The 24,186-nt window shown below is 46.9% G+C and overlaps 2 long non-coding RNA genes across 2 annotated transcripts in view; one reads left to right on the top strand and one right to left on the bottom strand.

Annotated features, from left to right (window-relative positions):
* The window catches only part of LOC147100043 (uncharacterized), a 40,680-nt gene that overhangs the window by 12,012 nt on the left and 4,482 nt on the right, over positions 1-24,186 (bottom strand). The window contains exon 2 of the long non-coding RNA XR_015073820.1: positions 6,487-6,720. This is a non-coding gene — a long non-coding RNA (uncharacterized LOC147100043). The remainder of the gene's footprint in view (positions 1-6,486; positions 6,721-24,186) is intronic.
* LOC147100044 (uncharacterized) lies at positions 8,194-22,959 on the top strand. Its single transcript, XR_015073821.1, has 3 exons — positions 8,194-8,507; positions 17,081-17,191; positions 18,117-22,959. It is a non-coding gene; the product is annotated as an uncharacterized LOC147100044 (long non-coding RNA).

The following is a 24,186-nucleotide window of genomic DNA, read 5'->3' on the forward strand; positions in this document are numbered from 1 at the left end:
TAGCCTCTGTGCGTCGGACGTCGTTGGGGACGGGATTGGAACCCGGAAGGCAGCTGTCCCGGCCCCAAGCCGCACCGAGAGGTAAGATCGCGGCCAGCATGTTCATTTTTTTGATAAGACATCAGCATTGCTGAGTGATAGCACTGCTCTGACTCCAGAGTCACATGGCACAACAGTCACCTCAGCATGAGAGGAGCTTTGCTGGTTCGAATCCAGAATTCATACCAGGGAGCAATTTATATTACATATTTAATTCAGTCCATAATGGAGTCACTCTTCATTAAAAGTTGCAGTGTATATGAAGCAACAATGATATCAGACACTTTTATAGAGTGGATGTAGGCTTTAGGATACATTCTGTTGCTCGATAGAAGTCCACTTCCGCACTGGGTACACCTGGCGGGAAACCCACTGCCCTTCCCAGGCTTCCTAGTAAAAATTGCCGTCGGGTCCCGATGATGTCATAGGTTAAAGTACCGGCAGGTCAGGTCCCAGCGGCTCCAGGACGGTTGAGTGCCCTGGGCGAATTTAATTGCCTACCTGCCTGGTTTCCACCGGGCGGATAGGGTTAAAATTGCCCCCAACCGTCTTTTTGCCTGGCAGTTTTAACACAATTCAACTTGATAAACATATTTACATCAATAATTGAGAGCTGTACGCGAAGTCATGTGATGATGTTGCTGAATCAATAGTGCCAGACATGCCAGAGTAATAAAGAATTCTGTGCTCGTGAAACGCTGTACTTTTTTATTTCGTTGATTATTTGCTAAGGAGGCATATTTTATATTTTTTGCCGGCTTCCGGGACCACTTAGTCCCTTAAGAACTAGGAAGGAAAGTTCCTTTCCATTCATCACTCATTGAAAGGGCCAAAAACTGAGCAAAATCTCTTGTCTGCTATTAAAATAATGACTGTACACATAATAGCCTTGTCAAAACTTCTTTGAAGGGTAATATCATACTGCTAGCTAACTGTTATTCTATTTATAACGTGTGTGTACATGTGTGAAAGAGAGAGTCATCTTGGATATGCTTGGTGTTCCATTGTCCCCCATAAAAGGCAGCGGTTTCTTATATTTTGCACAAGATTACATGAAATTAAAAGTAAATGGGGTTAAATGGCGTTGGCTGGTCAAATTGGGCATTACGTCCTTTATGCTGTTGTTTGTGCAGAGTGTCCTCCTCCCCTGCCTACGCAGCATTTTCCGCTCAGCAGCAGCATGATTCACCCTGGCAGGAATTTAAGGCAGCCAATCAAATCTCAGTCAGAATAATCACCGTTTAGCACATTAACAAGCAGGAAGTCACCCCTGGCAGATAGTAATTTAGATACACTGAGCAGAAAATTGCAACCCCATGGTGCAGCAAACAAGTAGGGCATATTTTACTTAGTCAGTAGTGGTCCTCATCATAGAGGGTACCAGCCTTTGGCACAAGAGTGTATTCTCTTCACACCTCCCCTCTCACCAACATCCCCATCCCACATATCTGCATATCACTGCACCAGAATCCATCCACACACACACACACATCAAAAGCAAAATACTGCAGATGCTGGCAATCTGAAATAAAAACAGAAAATGTTGGAAATACTCAGCAGGTCAGGCAGCATCTGTGGAGAGAGAAACAGAGCTAACGTTTCAGGTCTGTGACCCTTCGTCAGAACTGGAAAAAGTTGGAGATGTAACAGATTTTTAAGCAAATGTAGGGGCGGGGAGAGGGGGGAGGGCAACAAAGAACAAAAGGGAAGATCTGTGATAGGATGGAAGGCAGGAGTACACACTTATCACACCTGTACCAGGCACCATCAGAAATAAAGAAACAACTGCACCGCTAGAAGTTACTGAATCACCAGCACACAAGCACTCATTGAGCATGGCGGATGCAGCATCTCAGCTGGTTAATGGAGCAATGAAGAAGCGAGTGAGAAGTTGCAGGTATCATAGGCTGAGGCCGAAACAGAAAGATACATAGACATGGAGATCAGTAGGTCTGCTTTCAAAGGGAAAATGTTGGAGCATCAGAAAGCCATAGGCAACCTGGCTCTATGATGGACCAGAGATGGAAAAGGTGGAAAGACCCAAGCTATCAGCCAACTTCTTCCTTATATTCTTCCTTACTCTTCTTTCTCCCTCAATCCCAAACATTCATGCTTTGCCCTTTGGTGGTGCAGCACACAGACATCTAGTTAGTTGATTGATTCATCTTCAATGTGGTCTACCCGAGCAACAGGGGACAGACAGGATTCCCTCGCCAAACACTTTTCCCTCTGTCACTAAATGGTTTATCTGTAACTAGCAAACTCACCCTCTACAACAACAGCTTGCAGATATACAGTGCCTTTAATGTAGTAAAACGTCCAAAGGCGCTTCATAGGAGCGCAGTCAGACATAGAAATTTGACACTGAGACAAAGAAGGAGACATTAGGACAAGTGACCAAAAGCTTGGCCAAAGAATTAGGTTATAAGGAGCATCTTAAAGGAGGAGAGAGTGGTGGAGAGGTGGATGGTCAGCTTGGTTTTGATAACAGTACTGAACCAGAATCCATAAACTCTTTCCAAAGGGTATTAGATAGTTGCTTGAAAAGGAGAAATGTTTAAAAGCGTACAAGGAACAAGCTGGAGCGCAAGATTAGACTAGGTAGCTCATGTGGAGAAACAAATGGCCTGATTCTGTGCTGTAACATTCTGTGATTCAACACACATGATCACCTCCACTCTCATTCTCACAGTCTGTGGCGTTTACCAGAAACACTGAATTTAACATCTTCTAAAAATCATTTCTCTTAATGACTGCAGTGCCAGTCACTTGTACAAATGCATGGATAGGGACAGAATGCCGTTAAGATCACTGACTTTGGCTCTATTGCACAGTAGTTCTGTAGTACAGCAGTGAGAGCACTTAACTCATAATTTTAAAGACTATGGAGTCCTTCAAAACTTAAATCATCATTAAATCCTTTCAACATGCATGAAGTGAACTCTGTCATATGTTGAACAAGTATTTCAGTTGGTCTATGGTATCAGATCCATATCTTTATTTATTTATCTCTAGGGCATGTTTCTATGATTCTATGTTTAAATTACCGTCATATCCTAAAAGGATCTTGTCATCACAAGGCAGCGTTTAGCAACATATTTGCCCCTTTGTTTATTGAAAATTGATGAACTGTATATTTTTATGTATTTAATGCAGAAAGTACTAAGTTTCAACACAGACTCGTATCAGAGGCCCTTAATATATTAAAGTAAAAGTCAATGGGATGTTGGCTACTTTAATACAATTATGAGAATGGTTCAAAAACAACGAGACTCACCACAATTCTGTGTGATTTGGGCACATTTATACCTTTGGGATTGATAGACAAGTGGTCTCTTTGTACATGTTCGGGTCCAGTTCATTCATTCATTGTTAGAACTGTAGACTGGTGGGATCTTTCTATACAGGTGATGCCCGAGACACATTTCACTGGGATCCAGGAAGTATTCCACCTGAGTATCTTTCTAATCGTTCTATGTGGGCAGTGATATTTGTGGAGCAGAATTATGACAATGCATTTTTTTTGATGGATTATTTTTTAATAAAAATCAGTAGCACTGTCCAATTTTTAAAAAAAAGTACATCACAGCATCAATAACCATGCGGATTCCACTGGGCCTGGTCAGGAGATGTACTTTGGTCTGAGAGCATTGTGAATGATCTAAAATACACCTAGAACTCTCTGATTGCTTAGTGGTTAAAAGCTTATTACCTCAGCTTCGAAATTGTTATCTGTGATGATGGCGGCAAATGTTGCAAACATTTACAAATTTTCATATTGTTGAGAACATTATTAATAATGTTGAGAATGAACATTTGTAAATGTTTCCCATCCAATCTCTGCCTGTTGTAGAACTGCTGAGGCTGTCATACGTTAGTATGCTTAACATGTGATCAGTGATGATGGTGCTGTTGAAGATCAAGGACCGATGATTGAATTTTCTCTTGTTTGAGGTGGTCATTATCTGGCGATCATGTGGCATAAATGTTACCTGCCACTTGTCAGCCCAAGCCTGGGTGTTATCCAGGTCCTGCTCTAGGCTGGTATGGACTGCTTTGTTGTCGGAGGAGTTATGAATAGAGCTGAACACTGTGGGATCATTAGTGAACAGCCCCATTCCTGACCTTATGATGGAGGGAAAGTCATTGAGGAAGCAGCTGAAGATGGCTGGGTCAAGGCCACTTTTCTGAGGATCTCCTGCAGCAAAGTTCTGGAGCTGCGTTGATGGGCCTCTGACAGCCTCAACCATCTTCCTTTGTGTCAGGTATGACTCCAGCCACTGGAGGGTTTTCCCTCTCAGTCCCATTGACTTTTGCTAGGGCCCCTTGGTGCCATACTCAGTTGAATCCTGCCTTGATATCAAAGGCAGCTACTCACCCCTTTCCTCTGCCATTCAGCTCTTTGCCCATGCCAGGATCAAGGCTGTGATGGGATATGAAATCAAGTGGTTCTGATGGAACCCAAAGTAAGTGACATGTCAGTAAGCAGGTTATTGGTGAGTAGGCGGTGCTTGATGGCACTATTGATGACTCCTTCCATCACTTTACTGATGATAGGGGGGTGGCTGATAGGGTAGTAATTGGCTGACTTAGATTTATCTTGTTATTTGTGAATAAGACATACCTAAGTAGTCTTCTACATTGTCTAGTAGATGCCAGTGTAATAGCTGTACTGGAACAATTTTGCTAGCTGAACAGCTATTTTTGCCGCGCAGTTTAGCACTACACTCAGGATGTTGTCAGAGCCCGTAGCCTGTGCTGCCGCAAATGTACTTAGTCATTTCTTAGTGTCACATGCAGTGAGCCAATTTGGCTGGACACTGGTGTGCATGATGGTGGGAACCTTGGGAGGAGACCGCATGGTACTTGACATGAATCAGTCATTCATGAAAGAAAGACTTATGAAATAATACTGAGCGGCCTGCGGGTGGCGCTGTCCAGGGAGAGTATAAATACTCGGGCACGGGCCCAGCTTTCGCAGGACATTCTTAACAGGAACTAGTGAAGGACACAACTAGACCTCCATGTTGTAAAACAGTTGATTAAAGCTTTGCTTAACACTTAGACCAAGTGCCTAGTAGTCTTCTTACATCAGTACTTTTGGCTGAAGGCTTGTAAACGCAGCAGCCTTGTTGCTTGCACTCACATGCTGGGCTCCATCATGGTTGAGGATGATGATGTTCATGGAACCTCCTCTTCCCATTAGATGTCTGGTTTTCCACCACCATTAGTGACTGGATGTAGAGTTTTGGTTGTGGGTCCGTTTAACTCTGTCTATAGACTTCTGCTTTTGATGTTTAGCATGCAGCTAGCTCTGTATAGTAGCTTCACAAAATGCAAATCAAGTGCATCCAGTTCATTTCCTACTCTGTGTCATATGCGAGTGATTTTACCACAGCGCTTCTCCTTAAGGGTGATGGATTGTGCAAAGCAGCTAGCCCCTAACCTCTTACTTCTTCTAAGTGATTGCCCTGTGGAAAGAGTAAGCATGCTGGTTGGCTGCAGAGTTTCAATGACAACTGGTTGGGATTCTGGTGGCTTTGTACCTCCTTGTGCTCACTCCTGGTTGGTTCTGCACTGTTGGCCTCATCCGCTGCTGCTGTGGCTGATTGATCCTGCTCACTTTCTGGCCCATGTACTGTCACCTGAGCAGGGATAATGGATGGACCAGATGTGGCGTCATCTTGAGAGACAAACTTCATCCGTGTCTTATCCAGGCTAACCTCTACTGCTGGGCATTCCCTCTACGTGTCCACTGATCTGCACTCTGAGTGGTAATAAGGCCTGTGAACCCTGACTGTACTGGTGATTTGCAAAGTCAGTGAGAGTGACACAAGGCTCGCTTGGGGACACTTTCTGTGGCGTCACTCCAGGCCCACAAAAACAGAAGGAGTCTTATATCAAAATATGGAGTCAAATAAAAACCTTTAGCGGTCCTTTAAAATCAATATAGTGTGTGTGATGTTGTAGAAGTTGCTTATGCGCCTGTGTGTCAGTGACTGAGTGGAGATGGGGCAGGAGATAACAAAAGCATCATGGTGTGCGGGAGTCCTTCTACTTCACTATCCCCTACTCACTTGATGCTCTAGCACAGTATAATGTCAAGGGTGACCTGCTCAAAAGGAATCAAAGTTTCGGCACCACAGACAGTATCATACCTGCCCTCAGGTCATCCAGTATGATGCTAAAAGAACACGCATCGTGCAACTAGGCTGCCTTACATGGACACTAACTTCCTTTAATACATTTTGGTGCCTGCACTTTGAACTATACAGTAGCTCATTGTACTCCTCCCACGGCCATGCATGGTAAGCATTCAGTGGCTTGTTTCTCCTGTGACATTGTTGCACAGATTAACCTTCTATTAATGGTCAGCATAAAATGATTTACAGGTTATGAGGGTACATTATGTGACACGCCACATTCCAAACTGCACTTGAGGCTTACCTTCGCTGATTTATTAAGATCAGCCATCTTCTTTCTCGCATCCCTCCAGGTCTCTGCTAGGTTCTCCAGACTTCGTTCACTCCGTCTGTTGGTTCCAATGCTGGTTGCACCAGGTACGTCTGCAGGCCATGCTCAGCAGTTCCATACAGTATCTCCCTCTTCCCCCTGAATTCCTGAAGTGCTTCCAGCGCCTGGTCATCAGATCGCTTCTGGCGAGGTTTGGGTGCCGGCGTTCTGTGGTAATTGCAGTGCGTTAATAGCTGCACTGCTCCCCTGTCCCCTCTCTTAACACCTCTTGTCCCTCAACATTACTGGTGCTGCTGTGCAACATAGAAACATAGAAACACAGAAGATAGGAGCAGGAGGAGGCCATTCGGCCCCTCGAGCCTGTTCCGCCATTTAATGAGATCATGGCTGATCATCCAAACTCAGTACCCTGTCCCTGCCTTCTCCCCATATCCCTTTAGCCTTAAGAAATATATCTAACTCCTTCTTGAATATATTTAATAAGTTGGCCTCAACTGCCTTCTGTGGTAGAGAATTCCACAGGTTCACCACTCTCTGGGTGAAGAAATTCCTCCTCATCTCAGTCCTAAATGGCTTACCCTTTATCCTTAGACTGTGACCCCTGGTTCTGGACTCCCCCGCCATCGGGAACATCCTTCCTGCATCTAGTCTGTCTAGTCCTGTTAGAATTTTATAAGTTTCAATGAGATCCCCTCTCATTCTTCTAAACTCTAGCGAATATAAGCCTAATCGACCCAATCTCTCTTCATACGTCATTCCTGCCATCTATTGTGTGGTATTAAAGCTCAGAGTGGAGGAGAAGCAGCCGGGAAGGCGCCGAACACCTTGAGTCTCTTCGCCGAGAGCAAGCGGAAGCCAAGCGCAAACAGCGGAAGGAGCGCACGTCAACCCAAGCACCCCACCCACCCGCCCCTTCAACCACCGTCTGCCCCACCTGTGACAGAGACTGTAGATCCCGCATTGGACTCATCAGTCACCTGAGAACTCATCTTTAGTGTGGAAGCAAGTCATCCTCTGTTCCGAGGGACTGCCTAAGAAGAAGAGAGTTATAGCACACAATTTACTCCTGTTACAAAATCCAGCATTTTCAGGGTTAATGAGCAGGCTTTAATTCTCAGGAAAACTTTTAGTAACCCACAGTTGATCGCACACAAGCGGCAATTTCTAGGCTGGAAAGAGGCCCAGAAGGATCCCAGGCTCGATTCCTGAACTGTGAAACGTTAACTGATCTGAGCAGGGATGGCAGTTGACCCCTGAGCTAGTTTTTGGCGGCGGGGTGAAAAAAAACCAAACTCTGCCAGGCTTCCTGGTCCTGACTGCTGTCCAGCGAACCCGGCTGGAACATGGAGGCCTGGAAAGCTGGTGAGGAAAGGACTGGGCTCGGCTCTGCTGCCGATGCTCACTGCCCGGGGCCCGTGCAAGAATGGGCACCTGGGAGAGGTACCGGAGGGCTGCTACTGCCCGCGGAATTATACCTCAGTCTAAGCCACCACCTTCAGGAGAGGAGGGGAGAAAACTTTATCTAAAAACAATAAAACCCAGCTGATTGAGACAGTCGTATTTGGACTACGTAATAGACAGAGTTAAGCTGACTCTTGTGGCTTCACTGGAATTGGGTCAATGGATTCAATCCACCGAAACCCATGATGCAAGGCTGCAGGCTTTAGCTGCTAAAAATAAACGTAATACCAAAATGGTCAAAAGAAATGACCTCGCTGAGCAGGGCTTTATTAATAGCGTCAGATCATTCACTCAGATACGCTTACATACTCGGTCACTTGTTTCTTCATAGTTTGTTTTTTTGGATGGTGTACAGATTTAATGATGTTATAGACTTTTCCCCTGACACACACACACACACTGTGATTATGAGCTGCATTTATCTCAGCCGTAGCATAAGAGCAGGCAGATCACAGCAGGGATGTAAGCATCGGGTGGCTGCCTGAGAGACAGGAAAATCTCACTTAACCGGCAAAATTCAGGAATAGGTTCAGGTAAGTTTTACTATATATTAGTGGCCGTGTAACCGGGGTTCCTGGATCTGTGGCCGTGTAACCGGGACTCCTGCACAAGTGCCGTGTAACCGGGGCTCCTGTACCTGTGGCCGTGTACGGGGCTCTCACACCTTGGTAAGTATACCTCTCTGTAATCCGGACTTTTGATCAACCGGCACCACGCCGGTCCCGTCGGTGCCGGATAAAAAAGAGTTTCCTGTACATGGAGCAACTCACTCAATGGATTGGATTTGTCCCCTCACTCCTACCCCCAGCATACACACAGCCACATTCACCACACTGAAATACCTGTATTTTCAAATTTATAAAGGCCTCAGTTTTGCCCGTGACTGAGGACAGCACAGCCTGACTCTCCAGCAATCCTGAGATAAAAATGAAATGATGACGGAGTTATGGGATAGTTCCAGTATTTGAAAAGGAAAGCAAAAAAAGGAAAGAGAATGCCCTGCCAGAGGGTTTATGTTGTAGAAGACACAGGGGTAATTTGTGAGGTGAAGGGCCCTTTTATGGGGAATTTTGATCTGGTTTGAGGGGCAAACCCAATATTATCTGCAGAGACCAGGACACAACGGGGGCTAAATTCGGTTGATTTGTGCCTCCTGTTAGCGCCCTAAGAGGCCTGGGTGCGGCGCCGCTAAGGCCTCCCACGAAATTCAGCGGGAGGTTAGCGGCGGCGCTGTTTGCACCACCGACGATGATGTCATTGCCGTGCGCAGCGCCCCGGTTGTAATATTGGGTGGCACCCCCCGACTTAGCGCCGGACACTATGTCCGCCGGGGTCAGGGGGGGCCTACCTGCAGCCGGGGCGGCGCTAGTTAAAGGGGAGGTGGGTGGCGGCCATTTATGTTGCTGGCCGCCTGCCAGCACCAGCCCCCGTTGCTGTCTCCGGCCCCCGTGAAGCCCCCCCGCGGGGTGCCGGCTGCTCTCCGTGAGCCCAGCACTCCTCTTGAGTGCTGGGCTCGTTTGCCGGCATTCCCGATCCCTGGTGGCCCAGCTGGTTGCCGGGACACGCTGCGCCAGGCCCTTCCCCTTTAATAAGGAGGAAGGCTGCAGTACCGCGCGCGATGTGCCACGGTATTGGCTCGCAGCGCCCCAAGCGGGACGCAGGGCGCTTCCAGTAGCACCCCCTCCTCCCTCTCGGGGCGCTACCTGGGAAAATCGGCCGTGGGGGCGCTAACTTTTTCGGGGCACTAAAATGAGTGCCCCAGTGAAGGTAGCGCCCCAAAGGGGGCACTACCCAATTTTTACCCCATCATCTTCCACATGTGGAGAATAAAGACATCCACTCATATAATAGCACAATAATCAGAGTCAGCTTGCACTACAAACCAGGAATTAAACCCCTGATCCCTCTAAAGACACGTGCAGATATGGTTTGCCCACAAGGAATCACTTGATCCTAAGGGAGACATGGAAAACCATTACCTGGTAATTAAATGATATCTCTACCACAAAACGGACATAGTAGGATCTGAAATGGTTGGATGATATTAAATTGGTAACCAAGAATAAAAATGCCTTTAACAAACAAATCTGAAATAAACTGGTGAGGAACCTCAGATCCAGAAAGGACGGATAGTGGCAGAGGAGGAAGTCCCATGAGTCTTTGCTGCTATTAAACTGCAGAATGTTGGTTGGGAAAACTGTGGCGATGGATTTACCTTGATATTTGACCAACAACATTGCAGTGAATGAAATATAAACATAATAGAAACATAGAAGATAGGAGCAGGAGTAGGCCATTCGGCCCTTCGAGCCTGCTCCGCCATTCAATGAGATCATGGCTGATCATCCAAATTCAGTACCCTGTCCCTGCCTTCTCCCCATATCCCTTGATCCCTTTAGCCTTAAGAAATATATCCAACTCTTTTTTGAATATATTTAATGAACTGGCCTCCACCGCCCTCTGTGGCAGAGAATTCCACAGGTTCACCACTCTCTGGGTGAAGAAATTCCTCCTCATTTCAGTCCTAAATGGCTTACCCCTTATCCTTAGACTATGACCCCTGGTTCTGGACTCCCCGGCCATCATAAACATCCTTCCTGCATCTAGTTTGTCCAGGCCTGACAGAATTTTATAGGTTTCGATGAGATCCCCTCTCAATCTTCTAAACTCCAGTGACTATAAGCCCAATCGACACAATCTCTCCTCATACGTCATTCCTGCCATCCCAGGTATCAGCCTGGTGAATCTTCGCTGCACTCCTTCCATGGCAAGAACGTCCTTCCTCAGGTAAGGCGACCAAAACTGCACACAATACTCAAGGTGCGGTCTCACCAAGTATCACTTAGTAAGGGTCATACTCCCAGCTTGTTCTCCTCAGAGCTGAGAAGGTTAAGGGGAGATTTAATAGTGTTCAAAATCATGAAGGGTTTTGATAGAGTAAATAAGGAGAAATTGTTTCCACTGGCAGAAGGATTGGTAACCAGAGGATACAGATTTAAGGTAATTGGCAAAAGAACCAGAAGCAAGAGGAAGAGACATTTTTTTACGCAGCAAGTTGTTATGATCTGGAATGCACTGCTTGGCAAGGTGGTGGAAGCAGATTCAATAATAACTTCCTAAAGGTTATTGGACAAATATTTAAAGGAGAAAAAATTGCAGGGCTATGGGGAAAGGGCAGGGGAATGGAACTAATTGGATAGCTCTTTCGAATAGCCGGAACAGGCATGATGGGCCAAATGGCCTCCTTCTGTGCTGTATCATTCTATGATTCTATGACATGTACCAGCAAGTTATGATTACCTGTGAGGATGTGAAAATTCTGAATATCGAAGCATACTCCCTTAATTTCAATACTATCTCTTCTCCATAGATACGCCTGTCTCTTCTGGTACAGCCACCAGTCAGATGTCACCTGACACCTACAGCAAAACATAGAAACATAGAAGATAGGAGCAGGAGTAGGCCATTCGGCCCCTCGAGCCTGCTCCGCCATTCAATGCGATCATGGCTGATCATCCAAGTTCAGTACCCTGCTTTCTCCCCATACCCCTTGACCCCTTTAGCCTTAAGAAATATATCCAACTCCTTCTTGAATATGTTTAATGAATTGGCCTCTACTGCCTTCTGTGTTAGAGAATTCCACAGGTTCAGCACTCTCTGGGCGAAGAAATTCCTCCTCATTTCTGTCCTAAAAGGCCTACCCCTTATCCTTAGACTGTGACCCCTGGTTCTGGATTCCCCGACCATCGGGAACATCCTCCCTGCATCTAGTCTGTCCAATCCTGTTAGAATTTTATAAGTTTCAATGAGATCCCCTCTCATTCTTCTAAACTCCAGCGAGTACAAGCCCAATCGACCCAATCTCTCCTCATATGTCATTCCTGCCATCCCAGGTATCAGCCTGGTGAATCTTCGCTGAACTCCTTCCATGGCAAGAATATCCTTCCTCAGATAAGGTGACCAAAACTGCACACAATACTCAAGATGTGGTCTCACCAAGGCCCTGTACAACTGCAGCAAGACATCCTTGTTCCTATACTCAAACCCTCTCGCTACGAAGGCCAACATACCATTTGCCTTCTTAACCGCCTGCTGCACCTGCATGCTTACCTTCAGCGACTGGTGCACAAGGACACCCAGGTCTCGTTGCACTTCCCCTTCTCCCAATCTATTGCCATTCAGATAATAATCTGCCTTCCTGTTTTTGCCACCAAAGTGGATAACCTCACATTTATCCACGTGATATTGCATCTGCCATGCTTCTGCCCAATCACCCAACCTGTCCAAATCATCCTGTAGTTTCTCGGCATCCTCCTCACAGCACACACGCCCACCCAGCTTTGTGTCGTCTGCAAATTTGGAGATATTACATCTAGTTCCCTTGTCTAGATCATTAATATATATTGTGAATAGCTGGGGTCCAAGGACCGATCCCTGCGGTACCCCACTAGTCACTGCCTGCCCCTCGGAAAAAGAGTCGTTTATTCCAACTCTTTGCTTTCTATCTGCCAGCCAGTTCTCTATCCAAGTCAATACCTTGCCCCAAATCCCACGTGCCTTAACTTTACACGCTAATCTCTTATGTGGGACCTTATCGAAAGCCTTCTGAAAGTCCAAATACAGCACATCCACTGGTTCTCCCTTATCTATTTTACTAGTTACATCCTCAAAAAATTCCAATAGATTAGTCAAGCAGGATTTACAATAACAATAATAACCTGCATTTATAAAGCGCCTTTAATGTTAAGCAATGCACCAAGGTGCCACAGAAATAGACATAAGAAAACCAGGAAGGGAGAGATTAGGACAGGCGACTGAAAGCTTGGGCAAAGAAATGGGTCTTGAGGAGGTTTATAAACAGGGAGGTGGAAAGGTGGAGAGGGAGAGGGAGGGAATTCCAAAGAATAGAGCTGAGGCAGTGTGGGGTGACGGGAAGGGGGATGCAGAGAAGTCCAGAGTCTGAGAAATGGAGCATTCAAGAGGGGGTATAAGACTGGAAAAGATTACCAAGATAGGTGGGGTAAGGTTATGGAGGGATTTGTAGATGAGGACAAGGATTTTAAATTTTGGGATAAATTGGAGTTTATAGAGGGTGAAGGATGGGAGGCCAGCAAGGGGAACGCTAGAATAGTTGGGTTTAAGGTGACAAAGGGTTTCAGTGGTGGTGGGACAAAGGCAAGGGAAGAAAAAGGCAGTATTGCAGAGATGGAAGTAAGTGTTCTCAGTGATGGACAGGAGCTAAAGCTGTGCTCAGGATCAAACAGAACATCAAGATTCTGAATGGTCACGTTCAGCCTAAGAGAGTGGCTGGGTATGGTATGGAATGGAACCAACGTCAAAGGTGTAGAGTTGATGGTGATGTTCAAAGACAATGGGGGAGAAATTCGGTATCGCCCCGTTTGAGGTGCAATTATTGGCCGGGCGCAAAGTTTAGCAGCTGGCGCTAATTATCACCTCCAACTGCAAACTTGGCTTCTATTGCCCCTGGAGGTGATTTGAGCGCTAAATCAGGTGCTACACACCTCTCTTAAGGCACTAATGCCGAGGAGCGAGGCGCTACCTCAGAGCGCTGGTGAAGCTCATGTGATGTCAGTTAGCAATGGGACACAGACACACTGGTGCCGGCCAGTTCTTAAAGGGGAGGGTTGATCTTGCTCTCCAGCCACACCCTGCTCATTGCAGCCTTGAATCTCGGCCTGGAGAGACCTGTACATCAATTCTGCTGGAAAGAAGAATGGAGAGGCCCAGGGAAAGAACTCAGAGTGCAGCCCCCCACAGTCTCTTCTAAATCGATGCAAGGAAGGTCAAATCAAAATGAACCTGCAAAGTGCTGCTCTTTCACACAGCGTTGAATCTCTCCAGAAGGCTCTCTCTCTCTCTCTCTCAGAATGCGTGGCGCAAAAATGTCACCGACAAAAAAAGGCAGGAAGCGGTCGCCTTTAAACAGCGCTCCCCCAGTCCCTTCCCAACTGCAAAACGTTCCCCTCTACCTGTCATTGCTAGTGGCAGGTGGAAAGGCAGGGGGCGCCACTCAATATCCGGTCCGGGGTGGTACCAGGGCGTTGCACGCTCAACTGACGTCACGATCTGCGGGCGCAGGAGATTGTGGCGGTAGTGTTTAGTGCCGCTACGAAATGTCTGGTCAATTTTGTGAACAGCGCAAACATCGCCGTGCCCGGGCACTAGTTGCTTTGCGCCCCGTTAGCACCCTCTTAGGGCACTAACGAGAGGTGCTAATCTACCGAATTTTCCCCCCCAATGTCTTTGGTCTTCCTGATGATGAGCTGGAGGAAGTTGCGACTCATCCAAGATCTGATGTCAGAGGTGGCATAGTGGTTAGCACTGTTGCCTCACAGCACCAGGGACCCGGGTTCGAATCCGGCATCGGGTGACTGTCTGTGTGGAGTTTGCACATTCTCCCTGTGTTTGCGTGGGCTTCCTCCGGGTGCTCTGGTTTCCTCCCACAGTCCAAAGATGTGCAGGTTAGGTTGATTGGCTATGATAAATTGACCCTTAGTGTTGGGGGGATTAAATACATGGGGTTACGGGGATCGGGTGGGATATGTGTTGGTGTAGGGGTTACAGGGATCGGGTGGGATATGTGTCGGTGCAGGCTCGATGGGCCGAAATGGCCTCTATCTGCACTGTAGGGTTTCTGTGATTCTGTGATGGAGAGGTAGAGGTGGGCATCATCAGTATACACATGGAAGCTAACATGTGGATGATGTCACTGAGGGGCATCAGGAGAGGAAGTGGCCAAGGATAGATCGTTGGGGAATCCAGGGAGTGAAGGTGCATGAGAGGGAAGAGAAGCCATTGCAGAAGATTTGTAGGAGTGGAACTATGCAAAGGGCAATCCCATGGAGCTAGACGACAGAGAAGAGGCATTGGAGGAGGATGGCGTGGAGCACATTAATCACCCACAGTTCAAATGGCACAGTGGCTCTGTTACAACTTCAGCATTCATTTTAATGGAATTGGTCAGGGTGCTGCCAGCATACAAATCTCTGCACCAAATGCGCTAATTCATAAAATCTACACCTGTATTGCTTTACGATTAATGTAAGATGCCCTTATCTCAATATATGCATATAGTCAAGAACTATGAACTACTATGCTTCTTACATACCAGAAGATTCATTGTCACTGATGGCAACCCAAAGAAAGCGGGCATTTTGTGCTGCTTTAGGTTCTAAATGCAGACTGATTACTGATATGGACTCTGCAGTTAATTCTCAGAGCGTTAATATTCCTATTTTTCCAGTTTGTTAACACTAACGTTCTTCCATTTGAAATCCCCTGTGTTTTACTGCGATCAATCTTTCACCACTTTGGCATTAATACTAATACACAAATGTGGCTAATCCTGACTTGCCTCTGATAATGTTGGTTTCATACTTCAGAAGTGGATTAGCAACTACTTCTATGTACTTATATGAATTACTGTGTCTCGACCATGAACGACGAAAGGTTTGCTTGATGGATAGGTACCTGTCCAAACTTGTAGATGGCATTTTGCTTAGCTGGCATCGATGCCACTGGTGTCAGTGTGTCTGGTAGAAGATTGCTGACAGGATGAATATTATGTCCACAACTCCCTGATACTCCACAATCCTAACTGGGAAACCTTGCAAGATGAGCGAAGCCCTACTGCTTTTAGGATTGCTGCTACATGCTATCTGGCGATGTGTGACGGGCATGACCAAAAGTGAATCAGTCAGCTGTCAATTTCTAATCGAGAGCTGTTGCTACCCTGACTCTCACAGGAAGGGCAGTGCTAGTTGAAGAATGTCCTTTGCAGGAAGTGGCATGGGTGGGTTACCCACTCCTGTGGCAGCCTCAGCTTTAGCCCGCATTGCTGCTCCTTTAAAGACAGGGAGCTGCTTCTTGCCTTGTACACATTGCCCTGAGTACAGATGGTGTGGGTGGTGATGAGTGCTCTTTGATCCCATTACTCCAGCTCTGTCTTTTGCAGTGTTGCTCTTTAAGCATTATCTAGGAAGGTAGGAACAGGAGTAGTCTATCCAGCCCCTCGAGCCTATTCCACCATTCATTTAGATCATGGCTGATCTGTATCTTAACTCCATCTACCCGCCTTGGTTCCGTAACCCTTAATACCCCTGCCTAACAAAAATCTAACTAACTCAGTTTTGAAATTTTCAATTGACCTAACCTCAACAGCTTTTTTGGGAGAGATAATTCCAGATTTCTACTACTCTTTGCTTCCTGACATTACCCCTGAACTGCCTAGCTCCAATTTTAAGTCCCTTGTTCTGGACTCACCCACCAGAGGAAATAGTTTCTCTCTATCTTTTTTTAAATTCATTCATGGAATGTGGGCGTCGCTGGCAAGACCAGCATTTATTGCCCATCCCTAATTGCCCTTGAGAAAGTGGTGGTGAGCCGCCTTCTTGAACCGCTGCAGTCCGTGTGGTGAAGGTACTCCCACAGTGCTGTTAGGGAGGGAGTTCCAGGATTTTGACCCAGCGACGATGAAGGAACAGCGATATATTTCCAAGTCAGGATGGTGTGTGACTTGGAGGGGAACTTGCAGGTGATGGTGTTCCCATGCGCCCACTGCCCTTGTCCTTCTAGGTGGTAGAGGTCGCGGGTATGGGAGGTGCTGCCGAAGAAGCCTTGGCGAGTTGCTGCTATCAAATCCTTAAATCATCTTAAACACCTCAATTAAATCACCCCTTAATCTTCTATACACAAGGAAATACAAGCCTACGCAACTTGTCCTCATAACTGAACCATTTTTTCCTCGATATAATTCTGGTACCAGATCGCCAAGATCTGTGATGTCGATTTGCCCTTTATGGCCTAAAGGATGCATGATTAGCATTCTGATTTTCCTACATGTAAAATAGTAAGCAAATTCTAGCAGAAGTTTAACCCATTCGATTATATGTTGGGCTAGAATTGAAGTTTTCCTGTATCTGAATCATCTTGTAAGGGTGATTCACTGTGCTTAAGTATGTACATGTGGCCACTGTATGCGCTCCTCCCCCAGCTTAACATAAACAGAGGAATTCACAGAGCTGAGTTAAACATAGTCTGGCCCCAGACATTATGTCATTTTCAGATAATGAATTTTTCGTTACAGACATGCTGACTGATTGTTTCCCTGGTGCCTGCAATCTTACAGATGTGCTACATGTGTTTTCGTATTACAGTACTGACTATTAAGATGAAATACTTTTGCTGGGAAAACCACGTAAGCATGTAAACCTGAGCTTAAAAGCCAGCCCTATTTGAACTTTGCTGGATTGGTTGCACCACACCTGAATTGACCTTTGCCCCCATACCATTTAGTGTTGACCGTGAGACTACTTAAATGAGGCGATATTGCTGGAGTATTGGGGAGGCAGCCTAGCAATAACGAGAGGGCTAGACCAGGTGGGAGTGCAGAAGATGAGAGTGGTAACAGTGAGATGTTTAGAGGGGGCAGGAGATAGTTCTTCCGAGTGGAATCAGCAATAAAGTGGCAGTTGTTCATAGTGGTAAATAAACATTCCACAGCAGAGGCAACATAAAAATAAACTAGCCATTCCAGTCCACATGGAAGCTAAAATGTTCTCAGCCATACAGCATTCCTGGCAGAGATGACCAGCTGAAGACCTGTTGTTAGGCCTCTGCTAAGGCCTCACTATAGCAAAGTGTGACCATTCCTCCAATTACTTCCCCAGGGAGGAAGTATCTGGAATCCGCTCGACACCTACCCACAGTGGCATGTAGGAAACTCTGTGTGTGGAAATGTAGGAGCCAATCCATGTCTTACCACCGTGGCACACCGCACTGGGATTTCAATTCATTGCTTCACCATTATTAGCCTCCTTACTTATTTAAAAATATGAAGTACCTGTGAGGCAAGTAGCCTCCTGATGGATACCAGTGACAGTTCACAACTAAACATTTCACTGAGAATTATAATTCACGCCAATAGATTTTTGAGGCTCTGACAGCAGCAGAATTCAGAGGGACAATGGACAAAGGAGCACAGGTTCAAACCAACAAAAGGCAAATTTAGGACTAATGGGACGTTATTCTTCCCTTTAAGAGTGATTAACATTTGAAAATTTAACAGTTCTGACGAAGGGTCATTGACCTGAACCGTTAACTCTGTTTCTCTCTCTCCACAGATGCTGCCTTCAGATTTTCAGCATTCACAGTATTTTGCTTCTGTAATTTAATGATCTGAATTTCAAAGTATAAAAGGAGGTATACACAGCAGAGTGACTTGCAGCTGCCAGTGGGAGGGAATGAGGCCCAAATACTTCTTACTTCTACTTGTCAGAAGGCACTAATTTCTGTCAAATCCTTCAGACAGGCAGTTACAATAGCTCCAAAATGTTATTAATCTTGCAATTCCGGAAAGAAACAGTATTAATACTGGTAATTATCAAAATGCTGCAGTTGTACAGGGCCTTGGTGAGACCACACCTTGAGTATTGTGTGCAGTTTTGGTCGCCTTATCTGAGGAAGGATGTTCTTGCCATGGGGGGAGTGCAGCGAAGATTCACCAGACTGATACCTGGGATGGCAGGAATGACGTATGAAGAGTGATTGGGTCGATTAGGCTTATGTTCGCTAGAGTTTAGAAGAATGAGAGGGGATCTCATTGAAACTTATAAAATTCTAACAGGACTAGACAGACTAGATGCAGGAAGGATGTTCCCGATGGTCGGGGAATCCAGAACCAGGGGTCACAGTCTAAAGATAAGGGGTAAGCCATTTAGGACTGAGATGAGGAGGAATTTCTTCACCCAGAGAGTGGTGAACCTGTGGAATTCTCTACCACAGAAGACAGTTGAGGCCAATTCATTAAATATATTCAAAAAGGAGTTAGATATATTTCTTAAGGCTAACGGGATCAAGGGATATGGGGAGAAAGCAGGGACAGGGTACTGAATTTGGATGATCAGCCATGATCGCATTGAATGGCGGAGCAGGCTCGAGGGGCCGAATGGCCTACTCCTGCTCCTATCTTCTATGTTTCTAAAATGTAAGCTGGCGGGTGTCACCTGCTCTGTAGTCTTCTATGGCCCCAAATTTAACAGGAGGAGGGCAGGAGCGATGCACGCGGGCCCAGAAGTGGGCGGGGGTCGATTGCGCTCGGGGAATGGGTGGATGAAGCTCGGGGCAAGGGAGGCCCAAGGTTTCCTTGTGGGGCCCAGAGGAGCACTCCTTCTCCTCCTGGCCCACAGCGAAACTTAAAGAAAATGTCGCACTTACCTGCCTGGGCCTCTTCCGGCCCACAATCCAGAAATGCGAGGGTATACATATCAGGAAAGGATGAACAGGCTGGGTCTCTTTTCTCTTGAAAAAACAAGGCTGAGGGGTGACCTAATAGAGGTCTTTAAAATTATGAAAAATTTTGATAGAGTGGATACAGAGAGAGTGTTTCCACTTGTGGGGAAGAGCATAACTAGAGGCCATCAATATAAGATAGTCACCAAGAAATCCAATAGGGAATTCAGCAGAAACTTCTTTACCCAAAGAGTGGTGAGAATGTGGAACTCGCTACCACAGGGAGTGGTTGAAGTGAATAGTATAGATGCATTTAAGGGGAGGCTGGACAAGCATATGAGGGAGAAGGGAACAGAGGGTTATGCTGATAGAGTTAGATGAGGAAAGACGGGAGGAGGCTCGTGTGGAACATGGGCTGGATGGGCTGAATGGCCTGTTTCTATGCCGTATATCCTATGTAGTCCCAGCAGGTCTGGCCTGACGGGGAAACCGCCACTGCTCTCCCGCTAACGCCTCGGACTAAAATTGCAATTGACGTCATCGGGCCCCGAGCTGCACTGTTAAAGCAGGTCCCCACTGTCTTCCTGCAGGTGCCCTGCTCGCCTGCTCAAAAGAGCAGATTAACATCGGGACACAGCGGGAAGGCAGTGGGATCAGAGGAGGTAAGCCACTGCTCTTATTTTAACTGTCCCACCCCCCCAACCCGGTTTCTGCTAGGTCGAGGGGGTTGGGGGGGGGGAGAGTTGGGGGAGGGTTAAAGTCGGCGCCAATTGTATCAAAGTCTTGTGGGGTGTAGACAATTTTCAAATCTGCTGATAAGGCTCCAGTCTGTCTAAGCAACACATCGAGGAGATTTATAGTTTTATGAATTAGAGTTCAAATGGAAGTACAGGTAGACTACCCTTTATCCGGACTTCCGAAAACCGAAACCCTCTAAAAACCGACTGTTTTTTTGGTCAGCGTAAGTCGTGCGCACGACATGACCAGAGTGGCGCACGACTTACTGGCCTAGCCGGATAAGGGATAGTGTAGCATTTTTCCGCACTTCTGAAAACCGAAATCGCTCAGCGTAAGTGTACCAGCCTTTATCCGCACATCCGAAACCAGAAAACCTCTGAAAGCCGAAAGTGGCGCAAAGCATGACTTCTGAAAACTGAAATCGCTCAGCGTAAGTCGTGCGCACGACCCCGACCCCCGCCGACCCCCACCCCCGACCCCCCGGCCGAACCCGACCCCCGCCGACCCCGACCCCCACCGACCCCCGACCCCCACTGACCGATAAGAGATAGTGTACCAGCCTTTATCCGCACATCCAAAACCAGAAAACCTCTGAAAGCCGAAAGTGGCGCAAAGCATGACCCGACGCTGCCGATGCTTGACCCACGCAGGTGTTATGCTGCTCTGTGTGATATTTGCTGCTCTCTTACATATTTACAAGTTTACTCAATTAAAGAGAGACTGCTTAGACAGAAACCAATGTTAATGAGACAGATGACACTGGAAGAAGTCTTTAAAAAGGCCGTCTGTCGTAGTCATGCTTCATCACTTGAGAATCCTGTTCCTGGCCCATCTTCAGATGTCCAACTCCAACCTGATGACAATGATGACAACACTGATGTACCCTCTTCTCCAAGATCCTCAAGCCAGATGTAATGTACCTTTATTGCATGTTTATGTACAGGTATTTAGCTTAGTTTGTACCTGTACATGTTTGAAGTTTTACTGAATGTTTTCCTTACAAATAAACTGTACTACAGTATTTATCCCTGTAACTACAGTATTTATAGTCGTTATTTATCCCACTCAGGTATTCATAAGGTCCGCCGACCCCCCACCCTTTCGGATAAGGGATAATGTATCCTTTATCCGCACTCCCGAAAACCGAATTAATCTGAAAACCGAAGTGTTTTTGCTCAGCGTAAGTCGTGCGCACGACCACGACCCACCGCCGACCCCCACCCTTGCCGACCCCCACCCCCGACCCCCCCCGACCACGACCCCCCGCCGACCCCCACCCCCGACCCCCCCGCCGACCCCGACCCCCCGCCGACCCCCACCCTTTCGGATAAGGGATAGTGCATCCTTTATCCGCACTCCCGCAAACCGAATTACTCTGAAAACCGAAGTGTTTTCGCGCACCTTCCGAAATCCGAAATTTTCCTAAAACCGAAACACGGCTGGTCCCGAGGTTTTCGGATAAAGGATAGTCTACCTGTATTGAGAACCAGTGCCTCGGCAAAGCTAAACAATTAAAATGTCTGAGGACTCAACCTGCCATTAGATCCTCAAAAGGTTCATAGTAAAACTAGTAAAGTATTTGGATAATAATTATGTGTTTATCAATTTATGTGATTAAGTTAAAAGAGGGCATGCTAATTTTAAATCCTATTTGAAAGAAAGAGGACAGGTGTCAGCAAATGCTTATACATTTAATGTTTCATAATGAAAGAGCGATGTACTCATGGACGATCAAGACCATAAAGTAACTGAAGGAAAACATTCATCCTGAAAGCAAGAGGGGTGTAGATAGTAAATTATTCAGTCCTAGCAACAAAGAGAGGGAATTTGAAAGAGAAAGACTTGCATTTCTATAGCGCCTTTCATGACCACAGGACATCCCAAAGCACTTAACAGCCAATGAAGTACTTTTGAAGTGTAGTCACTGTTGTAATGTAGGAAACGCAGCAGCCAATTTGCACACAGCAAGCTCCCACAAACAGCAATGTGATAACGATCAAATAATCTGTTTTTTAGTGGCCCAGGACACTGGGGATAACTCCCCTGCTCTCCTTCGAAATAGTGCCATGGGACCTTTTACGTCCACCTGAGAGAGCAGACGGGGCCTCGGTTTAACGTCTCATCCAAAAGACGGCTCCTCCGACAGTGCAGCGCTCCCTCAGCACTGCACTGGGAGTGTCAGCCTAGATTTTTGTGCTCAAGTCTCTGGAGTGGGACTTTGAACCCACAACCTTCTGACTCACGAGGCGAGAGTGCTGCCCACTGAGCCACAACATTCCCTATAAGCTCCACAGTCGTGTAGCCTGGGACCGGCTTTATCAATGTTAAGTTTCGCACATGCGCGAAACGGAGAATGGGCCGCGCACCCAAAACAAATTAGGGGGAACATTGCTGAGCCACGGCTGACACAAGAGGGAATGCAATAGCTGTTTTTAATCATAATTCAGAGGAAAAATATGCACAATAGAAATAAAGAATTGACTGATGTGTCCTATTTCCTTGACCCTTATGAAGCCAGATGAAAAACACATCAAATCAGTCAAAGGCCCAACACTATCTGAGCAAGATGTCTAGTCAGACTTGTGTGTCTGGCTAATTTTGAAATAAGTGCAGAGAAACAGAATAGGGAAACAGTTCTTGGAACAAAATCCCGCTGACTGCCAGATTTATTTTTAAAGTGGAACTGTCGCCATGAAAGAAGTATTCGGTGAATCAAATTTTGTTTCTTCTGGGCAATGATGTGATTGTGAGGTTCTGCGTGGTTGAATAGCCTGCTGAGACGTGGGGTGGGATTTTCACGTGGGTGGGAAAGCAGCCTAGCGCGCGGCTGGCCCGTCTGGGAGAGGCAGTGGGATGACCCGCCTATGTTAACGTCGAGGCCTCATTAACAGGTCGCTGGCTGACTTCCTGACCAAGGACAGGGGCGTCGTCAGGAAACAGCTGCCCAGTTGTCAAAACCGGGCGGCTCGGAAGCAGCCGGCCAGGCCCAAGGGCAGTGCGGGGATGGGGGCGGGAGGTGGGGGTTCCAGGACGGTCAGTGGTTTGAGAAGGGGGTGGGGGGGGGGGGAGTCCAGGGAAAAGGAAGCCTACACTATCCTTGGAACCCCGAGGAGCATTCCTGCCCCTCCAGGCCCTACAAAGAAAAGAAATACACTTACCACAAGGGCTCTCTTCTCCCAGTGATCAGTCTTTGGCCTGGCAGGAATCTAGGTCCTACCCGATCTGCATATTTAAAGAAAGACCCCGCTAGCTTGGGGTGACCTTGGAGCCTGCAATTTTAAATTGCAATTGGTGGGATCAGGTTGGGGGGTGGGGGGGGGGGGGGGCGGCGGTGGTGGCCAGCAGCAAAGTCTCCCGCTCCATTTTAATTGCCCCCCAGCCTGGTCTCTGCTGGGTGGAGTTAAAATTGTCTCCCTCAGTGTCCAGAGTTAGTCATGAACTTGGACGAGGTACCAGAAAGCTGCTGATACCCATGGAGATGAGCCACAATAGGAGTCAGCAGTTCAGAAGAGGAAGTAAAGGGAGATGGAAATAAGGAGAAATGGTATAATAATGTGATGCAATTCATGTCTTAGTCTCATGTGTTTCTATAAACATTGAGGAGGGGAAGAATTCCACTGGTCTCTAATGGTAGGGACACCATAGGGGAGATTTTCCTGGGTCTGTGGCCGGGGTCACTGGATCGCCTGGGCACGGTGCATATCGGAAAATCAGGCGGGGTCGGAGTGCACATCTGTAAAGGAACCCGTCTGATTTTCGCTGCGCCCAAGCAATTCAGGGAAAGTTCCCCCTCATACGCCTCACCAGATCTGGCTTGACCACCTCAAGCCCTACCAGGCCTCACTCGCCTCTGCCAGAACTGCCTACCAGTACTCTAGGATCATCCTGGAAAGCAAAGGTAACCCCAGGCTCCATTTCCCTACCACTAACCTGATTCTTAAACAGCTCTTCCATGCCCACTCCACCCCCACCTCTAACAACAAGTGCGAGGAGCTTATGGATTTTTGAGAGAGATCATCCATTCAGCTGCCTTGCTGCCTCTCTCCATCCCCTTCCCCACTAAACCAAGCTCCCCACAGTCCACATCCCCACCTTAGCCCTGAACCCTTGTCTCTATCTCTCTAGCTTCTCCCCCATCTACCCCTTCCCTCTCCAATCTCAACTCTTCCATGAGACCGACCACCTGCTCCTTCGACCCCATCTCACAAAAATCCCGATGAACCA

This window comes from Somniosus microcephalus, chromosome 27 (genome assembly GCF_052327205.1).
Source record: "Somniosus microcephalus isolate GS21.2 chromosome 27, FLI_Smic_1.0, whole genome shotgun sequence".
NCBI classification, from domain to species: Eukaryota; Metazoa; Chordata; class Chondrichthyes; order Squaliformes; family Somniosidae; genus Somniosus; species Somniosus microcephalus.